Here is a 25,395-nt window from a genome sequence, read left to right on the forward strand (position 1 = left end):
CAAAGCTTTTAAAAATTTAAAAGAGTTGCTATGCAAGAAACCAATTCTGTATGCTCCAGACTTTGATAAAAGGTTTATTATACACACCGATGCCTCAGACAATGGCATGGGTATAGTACTATGCCAATTAGATGATGAACAACGTGAACATCCTATCTTGTATATAAGCAAAAAATTTACTAAGTTTGAAAAGAATTATCGTACTACTGAAAAGGAGTGCGCTGCTATCATCTACACTATCAAGAAACTGCATTTTTATCTGGATGGTCAACAAGAATTCTTGATTCAAACTGATCATAATCCTTTGGTCTGGCTACAATCCAACGCCAAATGTAACTCTAGATTGATGCGCTGGGCACTTTCATTACAACCTTATAATTTTAAGGTCATTCATCGCAAAGGATCTTTGCACAAGAACGTAGATGTTCTGAGTAGAATTAAGTAATGTAATAACTCTTAGTGTATGTAACCACGTTCAGGATTTATTTATTTATTTAATGTATACTCAACTGATGTATTTGAACGTTCTCCATTTTTTTTCTTTCTATTTAAATGTGGTGTAAAAATATTTGTTTAAAACTTAAAAATTTTGGCCTGAAGTTTGGAAATTTATCAGAGAAGTTACCTTTTCTCTTTAAGCAAATGAGCAAGTCGAGCTTATTAAACTGTCAAATTTTACAGAACTTTTCCCTTCGGAAAAAGTCTCTCCGTTGGGGGAGAGATGGTTGTAACAGCTTAAATATCGTTATTAATCTCTCGTGCATTTGAAATAGATGAATAATAAATAATGTACAGATTACTGGCAATATTGAAATGCAGGCTCGAGAGCTGCATGCATTTTTTCGCACGAAGCATGTAATTATTTTTTTTTTAAATAAGTTTTTAGAATATGTTTTATCTTCTTGTTTGTAAGTCGCCATTTTTTTTAGTGTTAAATAAAAGTTATTGCTGTGTTCCATCATTGGAGTTGCTTCATTTCGCCAAAGAAGTATCACAGTTGTAAAGATAAACACTATTTTAGTGATCTAGTTTTGTTATCTATTATAACAGTGACCTGATCTACTGGGACCTTTAATCAAGGCTTAATAATTAAATAACAAAGTGTACAATAATAATATATAACATAAAATATCTAAAAATTAGAAATGGGCAAAAAGGTTTGTTCATTATACCCAAGGATAGAGTTCTTCAAGCAGCTATATCCATTGTACATTAAATTTGGAAATTCATCAAATAGCCCATTTCTTACGTAAACAATTGTCAAACTAAGTTGAGGTAATTGCACTACTTAAGTGTCATAGCAATGCTTACCTTTATATCCTTCAGTATATTCCAAGCTACTAAAAACTGTTGAATACAGAACTCAATCAGATGATTATGCAGAACTCTACACATTGTTAATGGCTGTGAAATAATATGATGGGCACTTCACATTTGACAATTTCTTCCAGGAAACTGTGAACATATCGAGTAATTAGGAATTGGTGGTATGTTACACTGTAACATTTCATGAAGTGGAAGCCAAATTTTTAGCATAGCATCCAGTAACCTATCAGGAGACAAAAAAACATAAATAACTTGTGTATTATAAATAATAAGAAAATAAATTTTAACATATCACAATGACAAAAGTTATATAATGGGCACAGCACTGAAACTTATTTGCAAATCATTCTGATACTTTAATGAAATATATGTGATACAAAAAAAAAGAAATACAGTTAAATACTTTGCATGCATGAAAATCTTATTAAGTAAAAAATGCAACAGTATATTTTGCAATGTTTTATTTGGTACAAATAAAAAAAAATTACTGCATTTAGTTTTCAATAGTAAGCCCCCAATTTTCTAACAAATCCGAAAAAGCAAATGCATGAAATTTGGACGGTATGAACTGCGTGGAAGAATTAAAAAGCAGACAACAAATTTAACTTAAAATAATAAATAACATTAAATAAAGATTCAAGTAAGGCAGATTAATTATTTTAAGGTTTTACTTTACAACATAAAATTTTGTGCAACAATAAGCAGTAAATTTAACAAAATAAATCAACTTATGAAATGAATCACAAACTTTACTGCACACAATGTTTCAAGTAAAAATATTGTTAAACATTAATAATAATGCCTAAAACATAATAATATGTTATGCAAAATTTAATGCTAAAGAATGCACTTCCACCAGATAAGCTAAGCACAACGAATGCAGATAGGACAAAATTTAGCCGCACATTCATATGGCAGGAGGCCAAGGAAAACGTTTTTCTCTTTATCCTTGTTAGATTAGCTGAGTGGTTAGACATTTTTTTTTTTTTTTCTCTTTGCCTTTTCTAATATATGATAGCTAAAAATTATATTGCTAATTAGTACTTAACAGTACAGAACCAAATTTTAATTTTTTTGCCAATTGTATTTCAATTTTGTTTTAATTTCCAGAAGTAACATTTAGTTTTCACTTAATAATTTATGTTTTTAGTTTCACTAAACATGAATTTCACATATTTAACAAATTCTGAATTCCTTTTTATCACCTCTGACAGCCTTCAATCTTCATAAAAAAATATTTACTACATAAGAAGACATTTTTGTGATTTATTCAGGATTGAAAATAATAATAATAATAATAATCAATAAATAAATAAACAAAGAAAACAAAACACTTTCAAAGCTGCCCAAGACAATATGATGATTAGCACATGTTGAGTGATTGCACTAGTCTGGAAAGTATTAATTGGAACAGGGGTACTTTCAGTCTGAAAAGCCTCTTGAGAAGTTTGCAATAACAAAAGTAGGCTCTAAGATCATCAAATTCCATTCTATTACATGCTTTCCATCAGAATAAAGATGGAGCTTCAGAAGATAGCCTTTGTGTTCCTTATACAAATTAATAACCAATCTGAGCAGTGCTGTGTTCAACAAGGCCTAATTATTCATAAGACCTTACAGTATGACTAATGCATATGAACTTGATAAGTAACAACAATAAAAAAGCTTAACACACTAAAAATGCAATAACCATGCTTTAGCCATGAAAGAAGTAAAACCATAAACTAAAAAAGTAAATAGCAATTCTGATTATAAGAAATTTAATTATTTAATTTTCTAATGAAGACAAATAAAAAATAGAACTTGTTGCTACTATTATAATTCAGAACAGACAGTAAATGAAATTTATCGCAAAAGGTAAACACGCGCTTCATGAGAATTTTAATCTTGCAGTTGTAGTTATTTTTCTCCATTCATTTTTCCTTTCCATTCAAGCACAGGAAGTTATCTCAAAGCTAAACCATGCCAAAAAAAAAAGTTTAAAATCTTGTCATCACAAAGAGATATATGCTTTACAAAGCAACTAATGGCAATAAGAGTTTTGTTTTAATGTAGAGATTAAAAAATTTTGTTTGTCTAACAGTTTACAGACTTTAGAATAAATTGAGATTTCATGAACATTACATTGAGCCCTAACTGATACTCTTCTGTTATCAATTCCAGATTCAGAAATACACGTATGTATGTTGACATCAAAACAAAAAGCAGCCATATGCAAGTCTTGAAAAATTTTAAATAACTCTTAAAGTATGTACTTTTTCCCCTAATTTCAGAATTAATTTATTTTCTACAATATTTAAAAGGCTGAACTATTGTTTATAATCTTGTAGCAAAGTACATCTTTCTGTACACTCCCTTTACTTTGTTTACATATCAACATCAGTCACCTTTTCAGTTACTGATTAAAATTTTGTACATTATATGCTGATCAAAATATAGCTTCCTTATTCTATTGATAATCAGCAGAACTAAGTAAGCAGTTTTGATTTCTTGTATAGACTGATTCAAATTGCAACTAATATTAATTCACCATGCTTGGGGGGAAAGTGGGATCAAAGAAATTTATCCCAATTATGGTAAAACTTTATTATTAATTTTTAAAAACTGACAAAATTCTTATATTTTTAGCGAGTAATTTTGGAAAGTCAACACTTTCTGCGAAGGGTACCACTTACAAATGCATGAACGTATTCACCTCATATACATACCACTGTTCTCTTGTTTGTTTACTTCTTACCTGTAAATGTTTAAACCCCTTTTGCTCCTACGGATATTTTTTCAATCAAGTTTCCTTATTCAAACGTACAAAATGTACGAGTAACGACCAATTATGATTAGTTTCTATATGCCGATACTTACCTATATTAAATAAACTTATAAGAATAAAAAAGCAGGGAAAAAATAAATATCTATTAGGCCTAACATATTACCGCCAGGTTTATTTATAATCCTTGTATACAATCACTATTCTCTCCATTCTTACTTACCATCTCTCTATCACAGAATTCCGGAAATCTGAAAAAGAAAAGGGAAAAAGAATTATTATAAATTTACTATGGCGCGATTACAAAATGATTTAAACGTCAAGATAAATATTCGTATCAGACGTACTTCTGGATGCTATTTTATTAATAAAGTAGTCGCAGAATGTTGTCTAAGCAGGGTTAGAATGGATAAATAATAATAAAATATTTAAAATTATGCACCCTTTTTGATTAGAGGTTCAAAATTTATATCAAGTGCCTAAGAAATATTTATTCCTTGCAGCCCGTGAGGGTAAAGTATGCTTAAGTGAGTTGTATTTGTTATTTATGAAAGGTGTTCAAATCTAACAATAGAAAAAAAAACTTTGGTTAAAATTCTAAATGCCTAAGTACGTTTAAGAAAAGATATTTATGAATTTTGGGGCACCGTTGCCTAACTTTGCTCCAGCTCGCTGGCGTTTCCCATGATTCTTGAGAAGAAGCGATCGAGTGGAGCTTAGTTGTTTACTAATAAACTTCAGCTTTCGGGTACAGTTTGTTAATTAAAAAATAATAATTATAAATTTGGATTTAAAAAAATATAGCTTTTCATGAAAGTTTTATTTTTAAAATATAGTTTTGAGTTATTTTTAAAAAGGCATTACATTAATCCTTGTTATAATTTATGTTCACTGTTAAAGAGATACCCCCCAACCTCTTTTCGAATTTATTAGGTCATTGAGCCTTATATCTTTTTTTTTTTTTTTTCATCAAACACGTAGCTGTTTAAGATATCACTGCTGTTGCAAAATTGAATAAATGGCATGGTCAATGTGACTTATTAATTCGTTAAGAAGGCAATTAAAGAATTGTTGAAAATATATTTTATTATTTGTTGATCCAAGTGGAATATTTTCAGAATGTAATCTTAATTTGAAAAATGTAATTATTTAATAAACCATACTTAAAGCAATTCAGGGGGTAGGGAAAAAAGTACCATATAATAAATAAACTTTGTGCTTTTCATAAAAATTGTATACATCATTGGAAACTCTAGAAGTCACAGAAAACAATGTGTATCATCTAGTAGGGAAAAATACGGAATATACTTTAAAATTTCTTTTATTCTTAGAGCAAAACTGGGGGGAACATTTCTGTATTTATTAAAATTTGTGTAGGAATAAAGAATTAGCATAGTTGTTCTGAAGAGATCAAATCATATTTTGAGTAGGAAAAATTTCATTCTTTCTGTAGGATCAAGAATGTTCAAATTATTAACACTTTGAAAAAGTTGATCACAAAAGTAATGATTAAAAGCAATAAATACAAATATGAAAGGATACCATTCCTGCTATAAATTACTGCAATTGGAAATAGAATTTTGTTTCAGGAAATGGCTTGTGCAATAACTACAAAAATAAAATGAAAACATTACTGATATGTGTTATTACAGTAAAGTTTTCGTTCAGGCAATTGCTTGTGTGTTTTTAAGTTGCTCTTTATAATTTCTACTAATGAGCATTATATTTATTGATTTTCTATAAAGAATGAATATAAGAGGTACGAAATTCAGCTAAAGTGCAGAATTGCCCACGTATTTGTTTGGCGCTTTTTACAAGAGTAAGAAGAATTGGATTTTTGTCAATTTTCTTTGATTTTTTAAGTGAAAATAGGTCGATGTGTAAATGGATACCGAGTATGTGCAATTCTTAAAAACATACCAAGCAGTAGGCGATTCTGCACTTTCTCCCAAAATGCCAAACGCAAAAACTCCTTTCAAGCTTAAACAGATCATGAGTTGATAATACTTAAAAATATTATCTTCATGTATATTTTGCTATATTTTGCTGCAGTTCATTGAATATGTTTTTTAGTTCCCATAAATGAAAATTAATTTATATTCATAGATCACTATATTCGAGTCAGAGGGAAAAAAAATCATTTATTCAAAGTTTGCCTTAGATCCATCTTAGTTGGCTTAGATAGATCCATTATAGAAGAATTATGCATTTCTAAGTAGACATGAGGGTCCAATGGCCTATGTAGGGAAAAAAATGAAGTTACTCTTCCTTAGAAGAAAAATAGTATTTTAAGCTAATATAGACATTTCAAATAAGATGGTTAGGTTTGGTTCAATTGGTTATGTCAAAACATGCAAACACTCTCTTCCTAAAATAAGGGATGCATTTGTGCAGGACTTTTTAAGAGAAACTGTCTTTATCCATGTTGCACAATGGAAAAAATCATGAAAATTCCCATGCAGCAACTCATTCACATGGAATCGAAACCATTCAAACAAAGATGGTGGTGGTGGGGGGAAAATTTGTGTTGAATACAGTTAAAAGGAAAACAGTTGTGCAACTGAAATATGTTCTTCCAAAATTGTGTTGCAAGAATTAATTTTTCATGTCTGAAGTCATGCGTCCTATTTTATGAGAATCATTATATTTTCAAATAATATTTTAGAGCAGAGTTTTTTAAACTATGGTTTACAAATCGAAATTTTGGGGTCACGAAAATTCAATTCGATAGATGAATTTAAAGAAACTTCATTCATAAGACTTTTAAAGAAATTACATTAATGAGATTAGACTCATTAATTAATATAAATGATATTAATTACTTGTTATGAAAAATGCAAAAGAAATTTGTAATGCTATCTAGTGATTCAAACTTAAAACTTGAGTTTTCACAAAAATCTTTGATGAATTCAGTATCGGAGCCAGAACTAGATTTCTCACTATTTCCGAAATGGCATAAAATATTCGGTACTTACGTATTATCGCAACCAGGTTGGCGCGATTTGTAAGTTTGAGTAAAAAAGTATGAATAGAAAGAAAATGTACATTTATTAATTACAGATAATTTTGAATACAGTTTTTTATATTATTTTGTTTTAAAATATAAAATAGCAATTAAACCCTTCCGGTTTCGAATTTGAATAAGTTGCAGAATTATTTTTTCGGCGGAAATCTTTTGGCTATTGCTTTTAGCACTGATTGAAAACCGTATTCGCCATAACCATGTACACGTCGACTTATTTTTACTTAAAGAAACATCACAGAATTGCACAAAAATGGCATTGTGCACACTCTTGACTTTATCCATCTACACTGCTATTTTCTCATAAATTACAAAAATTTGCACGAAAATGCAGGAAAATTTTGTGAATCTCCACATCCTCTTCTTACAAAACTACGTATAACACGTAGGGTTGCTGTAAGTAGGGTCGCCAAATTTGGCAATTTATGCGAATTTTGGCCTGGTTGCGTTAATATGTAAGTACCAAATATTCTCTCACCACATATTTATATATAACTACTTTTCCAGCTTTAATTAAAACCAAATGTCGTTCAACGCTGAAACATGCTGAAGATGCTTTATATCCAGCTGTGGCAAATATTGCACCAGCATTTAATTTGTTATGCAGCAGAAAATAAGCAAATCTGTCTCAATGAAATTTTCTTTAATTAATTTTTGTTCTAAATTCTAAGACTAATTCCTTTTTATGTTTATTGTTTACCAAAGAAGTAAATTATTTACAGGAAGATATTTCTTTTTATATCTTTATTTTATAATTAATATCTGGGGTTGCAAAAAAAAAAAAAAATATCTTGATGATAAAAAGTGTTTGTGATTGAAAAACGTTTAAGAAGCCCTGGTTTAGAGTAAATACTCATTACGGGTAGATTTAAAAAAAAAAAAAATTGATGAAGAAGTATGTCTCTATATTTATTTTACAGAGAATACAGAAATTTAAATTTATTCAATAACAGTTATGTCATCTTCTTCTGGAATATCGTCATAAATAACATTCTGAATTATATTCTGATTTTCTTCCAAATCCATTTCCTGTTGAATCATTGTTCTGAATCTCTCATGTCTTGCGATATAGCTATCGTTGAATGAATACTTCTTGTTTAAGTAGCCTGTTCGTAGTGCATTGGAAACATCACTATCAGTTATTTTGTTCCATGAATTTTTTACCCATCAATCACCCCTTTTGATTTTCTACTCATTCTGTGGGGGTTGGAAAAAGGTCGCTGCGTCGTATGTGTCTCGGGGTTACGGTTCAGCCCAAATTTCACCCCGACGAGAGTCTGCCGACGCTAACGGATGATGATGCCTTTCCTGTGAACATATCTCTCTCGGGGCAAACGGTGAACTGGTTAAGATAAATTCCAAGAATTAATTTGAAATGAACTGTAGAGGTAAACAATTAATTTCTCGGAATATTTTGTTTCAAACATTTCTCTGAAATACAAGTATTAGAAAAGCTAAACATATTATTACTTAATAAATCAACAGCATTTTTTAATGAATCCTTTTTGTCACATTATTTTAACTAGGGATTATTTTTGGGGGATGTCTTATTTTACAAAATGTTCCGAAAATCACGATAGGGCTTATTTTCGGGGGATGTCTTATTTTACAAAAAGTTCTGAAAATCACGATAGGGCTTATTTTCGGAGGATGTCCTTTTTTCAGAAAAAGACGGTAGGAATATTTTACTGTGAATTACTGAGACAAATTTACTAACATTCTTTTAGTAGTATTTATATCCCAAATATTTTTAGGTAAGAATATAGAAATGAGTATGAACTTGAAGAGCCAGACTTCTTAGATTTATTTAGATTATCATATATTTAATTAGTTTAATTAAGTTTCCATATCAGGGAGACTCAATTATTCAAAAATATTTCTGTTCCTTATCAGCTATCATTCAGTACTGTAAAAAGAGAGAAATACATTTTACTAAATCAGAATAGCCAATATATGACTCTTGGTCTGAATAAATAAACTCAGTTTTCATTTAGTATCCCATTGATGCACTTAAAACCAAGGAATTTTGTCATCTTCAGTAACATATAAAGCTAAAGTTTCTTTAATTCAAATTGAAACATGATATGTAAGATGAGCTATTTCATCATACTATATTGTGTAATGTATTCAACCCGAATTTGATCTCGGGCAAATGGACTGACTGCATGGTTGTTTTACCCATGTGTAATATGAATATGGAGTCAGTTTCCATCAGAAAGCTGTTCAAAGCATCTTGGTAAAAGTTTATTAACCCTTGGTAAAAGTTTACAATTGGGTGCCCCTTGTTTATTGGCGATTCTTTCTTGACGCCGAGATTGGCGCCAGGAAGTCACAATTTCAAGATGGCCGCTACACAAAACCAAAATAAGAAGTCGAAGAATTGCATAAGATTTGTGTCCCTGTACACAACGATCTGATTTTACTTAAAAAAACATCCTAGAATTGCACAAACTAGGCATTGCGCACTGTCTTAAATATGTCCATGTACACATCAATCTATTTTCATTTAAATAAAATCGTGAAGCTAAAACAAATTTAAAACTATCGTGGTAACCAAAAGTGAGGTTTCATCGCCAAAATTTTTTTAAAAATGTCGCCAATTGAAGGGGCACCCAATTCTACACTAAAGCCCTTCCCTTCCCTTTAGTGTTTTGTTCAAATAGAATGGTACTATTCCGTTTCGAGGACCGCAAAAAAATTGCAGCGAAAATGTATTTGCAAAAACGCCAAATCTAGCAAATACGCCCATTTAACAGCGTGCCAAATCTAGCGTACGCGCTGATTTCAGATTGTGTAAATTTATATAGTTGTATATTTCTTAAGACACCATTGAAATACTAGTTTAATTTTTAAATCCTTTTTTGATTTTAAATTCTTTTTTGATATCCTATGGATTTAACAATTTGGGAACTGCCCATGACAAAAAGTGTGCAACAGAATTTTGGGTAAAGTGCAGAATCACGCGTTTTTAAGAATTGCACATACTCGGTATCCATGTGCACATCAACCTATTTTCACTTAAAAAAAAATATCCCAGAATTGTACAAAAATGGCACTGTGCACACCCTTGACTTTATTTATGTGCACATCAACCTATTTTCACTTAAAAAGTAAAAGAAAATTGACAAAAATCCAGTTGTTTTTACCCTTGTAAAAAGCTGGAAACAAAATAAGTTGGCGATTCTGCACTTTACCGAGAATTTTTTCAAAGAAAAGGCATCATTCATTATAGAAAATTATGTTTGAACAACCAACGAGATGAAACTATGCTTTAGCGGTAAGTCGGTAGCGATGCAGGCATCCATTCAGTTATGTTTAGCAATTTTTATCTAAGTTATAATAATGACTGAAATAGTTATTTGCTCTTATACTTCCATTCAGTCATGTTTAGCCTTTTTTATGTAAATTATAATAATAAAAAAGTATTATATGAAATTAACCTTTGATCTAAATTAAAACATCAATCTTAGATAGTTATTTACTATTATACTTCCTTTCTTGCGTTAGGGTTGCCGCAATTATTTTTGGCAGCATTGGCATCAACAATAGTTGGTGATATTTTACGACCCTCAAAACCGAATAGTACCCAAATAACCTTACCTAATCTTTGCGTAACTTTTTATATTAAGTTTGTGCAAGTGAAATATCTTTAAGACATATGTAATTTTCTGATGTAAGCAGAGCCTGACTAAGGCAGGGGCATACGGGGCAGTTGCTCTAGACCCCCAACATCAGATGGGGGGGGGTCGAATAGAAAGTTTATTTTACATTTCCTTCTATAATTAACTTTTTTTTTAAACAAAGTATCAGCACAGTGTAAAATCTGTCAGTTTTATATTACCTTCTTCATTAATTTATCATATAAACACAAAAAAATCTATATTCCATAAATCCATGGCTTCCTAAGGCAGAATTTAGCTAACTTTTCGCAATTACGCTGGACAAATTTGGCCAATAAAAAGGTATTTTACATATGACATTTTGCGATATGTTTACAAAATTTCGGGCTTCTGATTGGCTTAATAGAGCCATCATAATTGCAAAAATTTAGCTGAATTCCACTCTAATGTCAGCAAGAATATGAATTTTTCGCAAATAGATGACAAAGTTAACAATCAGAAAACTCCATTCGGAAACTTGTGAAAAGTTCACAAACTGCAGCAATAATGATTGTTAACTAGGTCATCAAGACAATATGGCATGCATAGAAAAAAGCTTTTTAGCCTATTCTCGAAGTGCATAGGTCTATAGTATTTTTCCCTAATTAATTCAAATTGCTTAAAAAAGTCTTTACATTTTCTAATTATAAATTTAAATAGCATTTTTGTCAATTTTTGGCTCTTCAGATATGCTATATCCTTTCAATGATGGGCATAGAATTGTCAGAAAATCAATAAAATGCACAGAACAGTATTTCATCTGACCGCTGGGAAGGAGGGGGGACTCTTTTAGGCTCTGGTCAATTTTCTTGTTATATATCTATAATGAGGTGAAAAAGTTAAATACCTCCATAAAGTTCAGTTTTTCATTACTGAAGCAGTGAAGCAGAGGGGCCTCCAAAGTAGTCAGGCCCTGGATGTAAGGGGTAATAAAAGGTCGGCAAAATCAACAAAAGTAGCCTCAGTGTGTGTTCACACACTTTTGCCATCTTTCTGCCAACTGCTACATTCTGTGGTGAAAGAATTTATGAAGCTTTGGGTAGAAAGTAGTAGGGCTGGTGTCATAACTGGTCAGTTGAATTTAGGAGCAGCTAAACTTTAAGAATTTAAGAAGAAACCAAGTGAGAATTTAGAAGCTGCACTGTGCACTTTAGAGTTCGCACTGTGCCGCAAAAAGACTAATGTCCACCCTGGGAAGAATTCAGCTTTATCCTTATGCTTTCTCTGTCAGCTGCATTTCCCCCTTCCCAAAGAGTGGTCAGAATAGAAAAGGTAATATTAGTTGGATATAATAGAAGTAGTGCAGGTGGGAAAAAGTTCACTCATAGTGAGTTTTCAGTAGCTTGTGTCACATGTGACTGGATACCATATTTCACGACCCTGCTATAAATCTGATAACCAGCAATGTAATAATCTGTCTCTCTAGTCTCACCTTGAAGAAGGACATGATAAGTCACTTCCTCAATAGATTATAAGTAGCAACACCTTTTGTAGGTGGAGTAATGGTTTAGAATATTGGGTACATATGTATTATTCTGTCAACCATATTCATTTTTCCCATATTACAGTCCAGTGTAGAATTCTTTCTGATTTACTTCTGTGATTGCAAACTGCACACTTTCAAATAACATGCCTTGCTGACTATTATCAACTGATGTGCCATCCATATATTCAACTTTTTCACCTTACTAGTAGCAAAGGTATTGAATAATAATGGCATGGTGTATGTCAAGTTTGTCTGCAACAGCATGCACAGTTTCTCATAGATCAACTTCAGTTCATCTAAAACTGTTATTGGTCAGTGGTTACAGAGTTTAGTTTTCCCATTAAGAAATTTTATTGTATCCCCAGCATATGGTCATCATTAGCCGTATCTGTACCAAGAGCAATATTAATGCTTTGTGCCACAATTCATGTGGAATGTACCAGTTTAAATTCGAAAAAAAAAGCATTCACAGTCGCATGTTTTCAAAGGTTCATTTTCATGAGATCCTGTTAAATAGCATTATATTTCTAAAGCTCATGCTGTGAGTTTATAATGATATTGTCATATAGCATCCATAACTTCAGAATATCAGTTTCTTATGCTGCAGAAGCTGCATTTTCGACCGTACTGGCAACTGGCCATTTCATTTGCCACTATACTTATAACTGGCCACTAACCTAATATTTTAATGCTGTTGAAACAAGAGCAATCTAATTGTGAACAATAACCAGTTTACGATTCATTTTCATGTGGGAGAATCAGGAAATTCAATGCATCAGTTATCCTTAAATATGGACTGTTTAGTTTATTGGAAATTATTTTTTTAACCTGTTAATTTTGAAATCATTCAAAAACATAAGTTGCATTTTATTTAAAAATATCAAAATTGTATTAAAATTTTGCTACATGTCACTGTTTTTTTACGTTTGCACATGCCACATATTAAATTAGAACTCGCTTATAAACTTTCATATCATCACTAACATAAATTAATTGTAACTAGCATATAATAAGAATGATGACACTTCTCAGAACTAAAATCAGTCACTATTTGCACTTAAGAATTACCAATAATCTCTTACAGATTCACTTCAAAAACGTTCATAACTAAATAACAACTTTCTGAAGTCTAAGAACAATGATATGGATTTATGTCAGAACTTGTAGGATTGGTACTTTGATAGTAGTGCCAGTTTAGTTTTACATCATTCCAGATATTTTTCACAGTATTTTTTATATTATTTCATTTTCTATTGAGTTCTAAAATGTTTAATTTTTTTAAATTTCTTTTTTCAGTCATGTATAATTTAATTTAAAATTACAAATTAAATAAAAATTTCTTTGCGACAACCTCTTCTTACACATTCAACAATTTTAGAATATTTCATGCTGTTAAGGTATTGTAAAAGTATTGCTTAAGAATTTTGACATTATTTTAAGGAATTTGTATGCTATTAGAATATAATCATTAAAGCAATAGGAGATTTCAGATCATAATTTCATTATCTATAATAATTAAAAAATTTCTAATGTATTCTACTGGGTTCAAATTTGTTACATGATTAAAATAATAGGTTTTTACATGATAACCTTATATGTAATTACTAATTATATATAAAATTTCAAATATCTTTTCCTGAAATTTTATAAAACATTTTTAAAAAAATATATATTTAACCTGACTAGTATGAACAAATATTCAAAACCTTTTCATATATTCAGTGTTTTGTAAAAGTGTCACTCGTTAACTTTAGCATTATTTCAAAGAGAACTTCATTTAATAAACTTTTGTTTAAGCATCATGTCTGACATTGTTGAATTTCCATCTTGTAACCTCTGCCTCTGGTTTCTTACCAACTTGATATTCATTGCATTCTTACTGCTATATGATTATACAAGGTAAAGATATTTTTCTTATTCTGTCAACTGTGTAGTGATAAGTGAGCGAGCGAAATCATCTGTTGTGGTGCTATTTTTATTGTCAGCCATATGAGACACTGAATTCATCAGCTGGGATGAAACTGCAAAACTCTCAGTTATTAGTCTGAAGTTGGAAGTGCATTCATGATCTGATGCCAAGTAAGGGTTGCTGTAAGTTGTTTTAGTATGCTCCTTTAGTGTACCAGTATGATATATGAGCTGTGATGCAAGACTCTGTGTGTTGCAAGTCAAAAGGATAAGAATATGATTTAGTGTTAATATGAGTAGTTCAGATTACTAATCTGTAAAAAATGGTAATGTGTGGTTAAATTTATATAGGGCTGTACCATCTGCTTTCTCATTATACAAAACATGGATTCTGTCATTCATTTATGTTGATTCTGACATTTTATGTAAATTCCTCTCTCTTAGGGTTAGAATTTTTGGAATTAGATCAAATATTTTACATATAATGCTATTCAGGCTCATTTTATACATTTTTATCATATTTTCTAATTTTCATGATGAGCTGATTACTCTTGTATATGTTTAACAGCAAAATGCCTTTATTACCTATTGGCATATTGGGATGTTAGCTGAGCCACTGTTTGCTGTACCAAGCAGAACAGTCTGTGACACCCTTTTCCTTTGATGATGCCTGGACGTCCACACCTTGGTTTTTACTGCTGGTTTCATTATCATTTATCTACTTTTCATAAATATTAACAATGGCAGATTGTGAACAACTTTTTAGTCATACAGTTTCGGAGATACTCGTTCCGAATCTTCGGACCATTACAATCTGCCTTCTACGAAATCCAAGTTCAATTAAAAATGTGGGGGATGGTCATAATGTTTTGGCTCATCAGCATACAAGTGTAAAATATGGCATACAGATGTCAGAGCATACCGTATTTGATGGCATATAAGACAAACCCTTATTTAGAAGGCCACACACATGTAGATGTAGAAAAAGTTATGTGTGTCTAGACCTTTATCCGGGCTAAAAATAGCATTCAGTATTGATAGTTAACCTGTGTTCTTCACGTATAAGACGCAGGTAACTTTTTTGAGACCAAATTTAGGAAAAAAAGTGCGTCTTATATGCCGTCAAATACTGTATATGATATTTGTAAATTTTCTTATTCTGATAATCTCTCAGATTTCTCTTTTATAGTTTTTGTTTGTCTTGACATTGCTGTATTGAACTATAAATTTGAAAACCAGTGTTTAGAATTTTTATATTAAGATTTTATTTATGAGTTGGTAGCTTTGTTTCAAATTAGTAAAATAATTTTACATAATATATTTTGAAAACCCGTTCATAGTAAATTGATTCTATTGAATTCACCAAACTTCATATAAGATGTATTTATTTATTTAGAAAAATATTAAAGTATGTTAAATTAATTTTTATGGTTTATATGATGAAATTATTTAGAAAATTTAATATCATATCCCCTAGCATAGGGGTTGGCAACCTTTTGAAATGGAAGAGCCAAAAGTTACAATTTACAAAATTTACCAGTTTTTAAAGATCCACTAAAATATTTTGTTTCAATATTATAGTTTTGATTATATGACTTAAAATAAACAGCTTTAAATACGAAATAATATATATATATATATATATATAAACACAAATATAGATAGTTACATCAGTGGGAGCATTGGCTTTGCATGCATTTTGGATGTTGATTAAATCTGGCTTATAACTTGTTGTTTTAAGTTTCAAACACCACTTTAGATTTTTATTTGTTAGTTGACTTCAAACGTTACTTTTTATTATATTCATGCAAGAGAACTCTTTGCTCCCACGAATATGTCAACCCAAAGATCGTCAGTACTCCATATGCCAACTTCTTCACCTCACTGTACCATTTTGGAAGACTATTCCATGCGCTGAATTATGAGGGCCTCAACTCACGGAATTTCTTTTAGAGCTGTCCACTTGTGCTGCTCGATGTGCATGCTTTTCTGGACCTTAAACTCTTCCAACTTGTTCTTGAGTTCTGTGAACTTGCCACAAGTTTTTGGTTTTCTAATATAGCAGTTGCATTTGAAGCGATGCAGCATCATTTCCAAATGCCTCATTGTTGATATCATTTGTATTTGAGTTGAGAGGATTTACTATGAACGCAAGAGTACTTTTGTTTGTTTTAAATTGCTCGAAACTCACAATGAATCCATCCTTCATATTTTTTAAATCTATATTGAAGTAATTCGTGTCAATAGTTGCATTGGTCTCATTGCGATATACCTCAGATTTTTAAAATTTACCACTCTCCATGTCTTCAATAAAAGTAAGTAATTTTTTTTTAAACAAACTACTAAGTAAGACATAGGCTGGGTTGCCCTTTCCTTGCAGTTTTAGATTTAGTTCATTTAATTTCATTGTGGTATCTACCATGAAGTAGAATTTTTGCAGCCGTTTGTCTTCTTCCAATTCGGGATGGTCAATGCTTTTTTTCATTGAGGAATGTTTTTATTTCACTCAAGGACAAAGTAAAACGTTGCAATACATTACTTCTGGAAAGCCATCACACTTTATTGTGCAGAAGCAGGTCAGAAAACTGGTTATCTATCAAGGAAATCTTTAAACTGGTGATGGTAGAGTGCTTTTGCAAAATGCTGTTAATAATCTTTCTTGGTGAATTACACAGAGAAACATTATAATTCCATGGTTTATTTATTTATTTATTTGAAGAATTGATGTTACTGCTCTATGTATTCCTGTCATACTTATGGCTCTAACAGTTGCTATCGCAATGATTTTATTTATATCAATTCTATAGTCTTCCAGGCATTTTTGCACAAACATTTACTATATCTTCTTCACGAGAATTTGCCCTGAGAACGATAGCAATCCTACAGTTCTTCATTTGGACTTTGGGAGGATATATACCCCACGAAAAGGGTAACTTGTGTCGTGTCTTTTATGTCACAAGACTCATCTATAGCAAGTGATTAGGCAAACGTCAGCTGAATGTCTTCCACTTGCATATGTGTTACATTTGAAAACATGTTAGCAGTTTTATCTTGTACTGTTTTTGCAGATAATGACAAATCTTTTATTTTATTTTTTTTATGATTTCTGCTTTGATTTTAATATCACGAAACAGTTATTCAGATGCATGTATAAAACAATCTTTGACGTATTTGATGTGAATGGTTTTACTCTTTTCACAATTTCTAATGATACTGCAGAGCTTGGCAGATTTACATTATTGGAAGATTATACCCAGTTACTTAGCATGGAATATGACTGCTTTTTTTCCTTTTCTTTTTAGCTCTTTAAGAGCTTTTTTCGTACATTCCTGGTTGGATATTTATCAGCAAACTGGGTATATTTTGTAGTGAAATGTCTTACCAAATTTGACTTCTTATTGTGTGCGAGTTTTTGGTGGCAAATGAGACAAATCGGAAGGCCATCTGTGTTGCATATGAATGCAAATGACTCCTCCCAATCCTAATTGAATTTTCGGTTTTCTTCTTCAGTTCTATTTTTTACCAACTGCCATGCTGACGGTGGAGCTGAAGAAATGAACAATAGTTAAAATTAACAGTACAGGAACAATGGTTCAAATTTATCTCATCATGGTCATGTTAAGCATAATTAACGATGATGAAAAATAGAAGCTGTTGAGAAATTAGGTACTTAAAAATATATTTTCTTATTTTTTAAGGGTTTTGATAATAAATTATTAATTTTTGTGTATGGAACTGGAGAGCCGCAACTTTAAATACATAAAAAACGCCACAACTTTGCAAAAATCAAAAGAGCCTCAGGTTGCCGACCCCTGCCCTAGCAGAATGAAATAGTATCTAGAATTTAGCATAGCATGAATATGAAAAAATTGACTTGAATTTTAATGGTTTTTGAGTATGGTATCAGCAAAAACTAGTCTATTTATATATATATATATTTGTGTGTGTGTGCATGTGTCTGTGATATACATCAGGATCATTTCAGTAAAAGCCATTTTTTTATACATAAGACTAAGTAGCATATTTTTTACATTGTTTAAGAATTTATTTACTGAGTAAAATATATGTTATGAATTAAATATATTCTCTTTAATTATTGTATGTCAGAACTTAGGTCTCACCAGGTGATGAAAGTTAAAACTGGTACTTTGACATGGGTTTAAATCTTAGGAAATGGGCTGCTGCATGGGAGTATTTGAGATCTTTTTCATCTGTAATATGAATATGAGCCAGTTCCCCTAAAATAAATCCTCCATAAAGGCATCCTCTCCCTAGAAGGATAGCTCAATCAGACATAATGCACAATAAAAACTGATCTTTATTTCAAGACTAACTGATCACTAACTGACTCAATAAAAACTGATCTTTATTTCAAGATATACATAATACTGCTCGACAGACTGGACTGTGTTCTCTGTGCTCCTTCAATATTTCTCTTTAGGGCTGCCATATTTATTGGCTACAATACAGAGGCAAGGTTTGCTCCTTTATCACTACCATGGCTCACCACCACAAAGTTTCTATCCAGTTCCTTTGATAGCAGCTCGAAGGAATGACATCAAATCATCAAACATTTCAGAGGATACGTATTGAAGAGATTTGCCTTAACCGTTTGACTGCTATGTGGCGCAAAAGCGCTGCGATCATTTGTCTTGAAAACCGCGATGCAGTTAGTTATTTTAGAATAGACTCATGTTACAGAGTACACATGAAGTCAGACTATGTTCACACCCACGAGGAGCAACAAAGACACACTGAAACTCGCAGAGTGGTTTTCGAGACAAATGAACACAGTGCTTTTGCGCCGCGTAGCAGTCAAACAGGTAATTAAAAAAAAAAAAAAAGGATACAAAATTAGAAGAGATCAAAATGGGATTTAGCATATTGCGAGGTTATAATACACTCATATAGAAAAGAAATAACAATAAATATATTACAAAGCAAACTTTAAAAAATTAAATTATAATGCAAGAAACAAGTTTTTTTGAGGAATGAACATATCTACCCAATCTTGTGTCCTAGAGAGTTCAGTAGCAGATTTGTTTTGCTAAACTGTCTAAAGTCTCTGCTTGGTTTCAGTTCAGAGAAATCAGAGTCCGAAAGCAAATAGGTTGGTTTTACACTCTATAGACACAGCAGATTTTAAGACTGTGAAAGTCTTGTCCACTCCGAAGAGGGCTTTGTGCAGACCTGAATATGGCTGGCATGGTGATGGCTTTACTCGATCGATACCTAAGTACATATATGTACATGTATTTTAAGGTAGAACTTACGTAATACTTATCTTGACAATGTGCAAATGTTGCCATTGGGTTGCATTTTATGCTGGAGATTAGTGGCAAACTGAGAGTCATGTGAAGAGATCTTAGATATCATTATCATATCACTGGGTAGCCTAAAAGTTGTGCCATACACTAGTTCTGCACAAGGAAGTCTGCAAATCCTCCTTGATGACTATCCAAATAAGCAAAACAACTGGGAGTATTTTAATCTAGTTGTTAGTCTCACAATCTCACAAGGCTTGAGAGAGGATTTTAAATGTCAGTGAAAGCATTCAACAATGCTATTTGACATTAGATGAGTAGGCTGTCTTTGTGATTTTGGTTGTACCCCAAAATGTGTGTAAACTGCTTACATTGTGGATTTCATTTGAGAACTTTTGTCTGTTGTTATGACCAAAGGGCAGCCAAAGTGAGATATCCGCATGTTGAAAATATCTCTGCAAATAGTTTCAGTTTTCATATCCGGGATAGGTCTGACATTGGGCCATCTGAAGAACCTAAGTATTAGATTCAAAGGGTACATGTTACCTTCTGATGGTGATAATGAAATAAAAATTTCCATGGAGATTTCTGGAAAGAATCAGAATTCTGAATCAGGAAGAGAGAATACTTGTAGTGGTCTATTAGTGTGCCTCTGTATTTTTGATCTGTTCCCAAGATTTCGTTTGTCATAGACACTTCATATTGGGTCATATATAATGAGAACAAATGAGTTTCATAGTAGCTGAAATTCCTGGATGTAAGAGATTCTACAGTTGATTAAAGATCAGTTTGCAAAAAGGAATTCAGAACAAAATGATGAGGAACATCTGTAGAGATGTTATAAATATTACCTTCAGAGTATTGGCAAGACTTAAATTCCATGTTCAAAGATGATGTATTGTTTTTGAAAATGTGTTGTACCTCTAGATCATGCTGTTGAGCTTTGGAGAATTTTTGAAACGTCCCCAAAAATGGAGATGTATTTATAGAATCAATTTTAATTCTTGAAAGAACATTGGCAATGTTATTCTTAGAACCTTGCATATGTTTAACATCAGTAAAGTACTGAAAAATAAAATCTACATGACATAATTGTTGAGGTTTATTTGGGTTCATCCTCTTACTTTGCCATAATTTCCTAGTTGCGGAATAAATTAAAAATAATTCCTTGTTGTATGAGGCCATATCTCTTGATTTTTATTGGGTTTCACCGAGAAATGCTATTAATTTGGATGTGTCTAGGCAATTGCTTAAGAATGCTGCCGATTGTGATCTCTGAAGCATCTACTAGATATTTTACCGAGCTCCAGGAATAGGGTGTATCAAAAAGGGTAACCTGAGTAATGGCATTTTTGGCAGCAGTGAAATCTTGTTCAGTATTTTCATTCTAATTTAATTGTGTGAATGAGTCTTAACCTTCCAGCACGCACGTATGAGCAAAATTTACGACAAATTCAGTTTTTAATGCACATTTTTCGCATATCGAAGCTGAGATGTCTGAAAGTTGTTTCTGTTCCTCCTTTCTACCCTTCCCCACATCATGGAATGTGGCAACAGGAAGTTATTTGACTTTTTTTTTACTGGGCTTTTGTGCTGCGTGGCAGCTTTTTCATAAAAGTTACGACACGCGCATGGTCGTGTTTTAAAATTCGGAAATTTTTTTTCTGAAATATTTTGTAATTTTGTGTTGTTAATTGCTGTGTGTTATTTTAATTTGAATACATTTGGCTCTGTAAATTTTATATTGGTTTTCATTGCAAACAAATAGGTGCAGCCAGCTGATTTTGCTCGGATTTTTCAAGAATTATCTGATGAAGAAAAGAAAGACAAGGAAACCTTTGGTTGGGAGAACAGTAGCGATTTCCGTTGCTTATTTTCTTTTATTTCTATTTTTTAGAAATAAATAAAAACATTAAATTTAGTTTAAAGTGCGTTTTTGTAACCAGTAAGAAGTAAATTTCCTTGCAGAAGTAAGTAATGCTAAACTTACTTTTTTTCATATCAAGGAGTTTTCCTTTTTTATTGTCTATACTTGCCTTTGATGAATATTAAAATTAGCTTCGATTTTAAAACATAATTATTAAATAATAAATTCAAAATTTTCTATAATGAAATACATCATTGCATTTCCGTCTCACTAACATAAGACCTTAAAAATAATTTAATTATATTTGAATGTGATATCATTTGTATTTTGCAGTAATAAGATTAATATTTTATTTCTTAACAAAATTATCAATATTCACTCATTTCTGTCGTTTTTCGTGCAAAAACGGTAAAATAGCAGATGTCAAAAAATACGACGCGCGCGTGCTCATGTAAAATTACCAAGCGCGCATGTTGGAAGGTTAACCATGAGAACAAGATTTCTTTTTATTGATATGTCATTCTAACAATTTTATTAAAGGGTAAAAAAAGTATTTTGCTTTAGGTGTGAAACATCTGTCAATGTGAACATGCCTAAGAATCACCATAAGAGTAATGGCTGAATTGCCTAAGAAGCTGAGTTATAGTGGTTGATTGAGGAAAATGATCATCACATGCAGGTGCTTTAGGTTTTTTTTTTTTTTTTTTTATATATATATCTGCATGAATAAATAAATCAACAAACATTCACAGTGATTCTAACTTATTTTTTTATTGAGTTGTATTTTACTGATTAATTTGTTTGTTAATTGATTCACTTTTGTTATAATTGGAATATTTCTACAGTACAAAGTCCTTGAGTTTGAATCATCAAGACTTCAACAATTCTGGATTCTAGATCATAAATTTAAATCCAGTAAAATAACATATAGGAATTATAAAATTAAAAAATATGTAATAGTAGTTGTTATGAAATAATGAAGCATTTATAACTTTAAGGGAATAAAATTTATTAAGAAAGTAAAGTATTCATTTGTTTTATTAAACATTTTTTCACTGTAAATTTTATATGCTGTTTCTTTCTTTCTTTCTTTCTTTTTTTTTTTTTTTTTTGTTTGTTTGTTTTGTTTTAATGCTTTCTTTTTTATTTTATACACAGCCATAATTTCTTTTTCAGTTACAAATTTTTGTTGCTGAAGCCTTGTATTTACGGGTCAAGAATTGTCACTCCGAACTTTTATCACGGTCAGCTTCAATAAATGTAATGTCATTGGCTGCAGTATGATTCTCTAACAAGCTGGTGTTTAAAAGTGACAAGAATCTTGATTACATGGGAGAAAAATCATTTGTACAATTTTTTTTCATTCCTAGACCTTGAATGGAAAATAAAAAATAAAAATAATAATTGAAAAAATGTGCAATCAGGAGATTAGACCATTCCAGATATTGGACATCCAGATTTTAGATTTTGTACTGCATATAAATTAAATCCTTCAGTCATTCGAGTATTTATATTCACCAAAAAATCTGTTCAGATGACAGAATTATCTAGTGCCTATTCATGGTGGAATAATATCAATTACATAAGACCATGTAATGTATTTTGGTACTTTTCCGTTTCGCCGGCGCAAATCTCGCCAAGCAGACTTTATTGGCGACAACATACAATACACACATAAAAAATATTTAAAAATAATGTTAATTCTTCAACTCGTACGAATAGCTTACTCAGAAATTATGTAAAATTGCAGTGCTTTACTTCGCTAGTGCATTTTCATTAGAATTTAACCCTTGACTTTACCTTTTCTGTATTTTCGGCTTCGGGTAAGCGCTGTGATTGCATCCTAATTGACGTGATTACCGAAAATGGCCTTACATAAAACTGAACTATCTGATAAAAATTCTATGTAATTATATGCCAGTATTGAAAGAAACAATCAATCTGATAAGAAAAAGCTGCGACTTGTATTGAAAATGAGGCGTAGAAGGTTACCAGCGAGAATATTCCGTTTGGCATCGGTGGTACCATTATTGGCGACTTTATCGCTTGCGCCGGCAAAACGGAAAAGTACCTGTATTTTATTCATGATGAAAAAAGTTAAAAAATATAAATTTATGGAATGCTTGTTAGCCTGCTGAGAGCAAATCCTGTATAGAAATATATTATTACCTAGAAACTATCAACACTATAATTGTTCAGTGAACATGTGTTTACTTTTACAGACTAAATAATATTGTATTCACATATGACTAGTTCTTATAGACAAAACAGCATGCATATTAACCATAATCAAAACACTTAATGTATCTATGAGATGTGTTATTGATGTATTACATGCCATTGGTAAATATGCATGGGACCTGAATGTGTCATAACTTACTGAAATAAAGTACATCTTATACCTCTTTCTGTCAGAGCTGTGTTAGGTGCATGAAAACTAAGTATGTGTACTTAGTGTTGATATCAAGTACTGTTTTTTGAATATAAATGCACACTTTTTTCAAAGAGCATAATATTTTCTTATATTGAAACTTTAATTGAAATTAAGTTCATTTCTTTTTCATGGTTACATGAGAATGTGAAATTTTATTTTTCAAGCAAATTATAAATTGTTATAAAAAATTATTTCTGTGAGTATTATACGAGATTTCATATCCACCAGCCCATAGGCATAGCTAAAGGGGCAATATTTGCCCCCAGGTGCAGATTCCAGTGGGTGCCAAATTGATGTTACGAATTTTTAGAATGAAATGTTTTCCATTCTTGGTGGACAGGGGGGAGAGGGCACGAGATTTTCAGCTGTCCCCGACACTAAAAACCACATGCATGAAATAAACATGCACCTTTCACAAAGAAAAATTCAGATAACTAAAAACTACGGTTATTTGAATTTTGATTCTACAGCAACAACGTAAAATCACATACAGTTTTATTTTTACAGAATGTAATTTAAATATGAATTACACTGTACATTTACATATATGAGGCTCACCAGCGGCCGAGCGGTAAAGACACTGAACACTGGTAGTTTGGTCCGAGGTTCGAATTCCACGAACGGGCTGGCTGCATGGGCGTTTTCGTGGTTTTCCCCATGTGTAACATGTATACGAGCCAGTTTCCCTTAGAAAGTCCTCCACGAAGGCATCCCTCCCTTTAGGCAGATAGCCCTTGTGTGCTTTGCCATGATTAAATAATCCAATCCAATCCATTTACATATATATGTAAATATATAATACTGATATATATATCACATACAGTTTTATTTTTACAGAATGTAATTTAAATATAAATTACACTGTACATTTACATATACTATATGTAAATGTATAATACTGATACATATATAGAATTAATTAAAGTACATAAATTCATTAATATATATTGGATTAATTAATATACATAAATTCATTATATTTTATTATAAATTTTCAATAAGAATTATTAAGATATTCAATAGATTAATTGCTTGTATATACAGCTCTGCACCAGCCTTTACATTTTAACACTTTTTTATCAGCAAATTTTTCAATTTTCTTCCCATAAAAAAATTCTGGCTTTAATCATGGTTGTACATATGTAAAATATCCACATAAATAAATGTAATCTACTTTAATGAAATCCTACATGGATATATATGCATGCATAGAAAGTAATTTTTTCTATGTGGATATATATGTAATAATAAAAATAAAATAAAAAATAAATTTACTTTGATAAAATTCTGTATGGATACATGGGGAAATAATTTAATTTTTTCCAGTATGTACAAAGCAAATTTTTATTTCAAAACTTTTGTTACATCATATGTTTTGAAACAGAAATGAATTCTTTGAATTAAGCATTTTATTTGAGTTTCTATTCGATATATATATATATATATATATATATATATATAATTTACCATAACTCTGAACCTCTAATATTTATATATATGCGTGGTATTTTACAGGTTCACAGTTGTGGTACATTGATAGAATTTAGCAGAAAGCTAACTAGAGAAGATAAAAACTAATTCACTTTTTAGTCATAGCCGAGGAAAAAACTGCAGCATAGATATGACTGGAAGGAAAATGACAACTGGCTTGATCATTAAAACATA

At 31.2% G+C, this 25,395-nt stretch overlaps 1 protein-coding gene and 1 long non-coding RNA gene across 2 annotated transcripts in view; one reads left to right on the top strand and one right to left on the bottom strand.

Moving 5' to 3' along the window:
• Set1 (SET domain containing 1) overlaps positions 1–4,788 on the bottom strand; it is an 88,163-nt gene extending 83,375 nt beyond the window's left edge. Inside the window, exons 1-3 of the mRNA XM_085827043.1 lie at positions 4,438–4,788; positions 4,314–4,341; positions 1,312–1,549 (exon numbers count right to left, since the gene is read on the bottom strand). The gene's annotated coding sequence lies outside the window, so the exon portion shown is untranslated. The remainder of the gene's footprint in view (positions 1–1,311; positions 1,550–4,313; positions 4,342–4,437) is intronic.
• Positions 4,789–5,059: 271 nt separating this feature from the next.
• LOC118203745 (uncharacterized) lies at positions 5,060–23,757 on the top strand. The gene is made up of 3 exons (XR_004760637.2): positions 5,060–5,231; positions 21,861–21,975; positions 22,473–23,757. It is a non-coding gene; the product is annotated as an uncharacterized LOC118203745 (long non-coding RNA).
• The last annotated feature ends 1,638 nt before the right edge of the window (positions 23,758–25,395 follow it).

This window comes from Stegodyphus dumicola, chromosome 11 (assembly GCF_044657685.1).
Source record: "Stegodyphus dumicola isolate Sdum_Otavi_A_Nest chromosome 11, ASM4465768v1".
NCBI lineage: Eukaryota > Metazoa > Arthropoda > Arachnida > Araneae > Eresidae > Stegodyphus > Stegodyphus dumicola.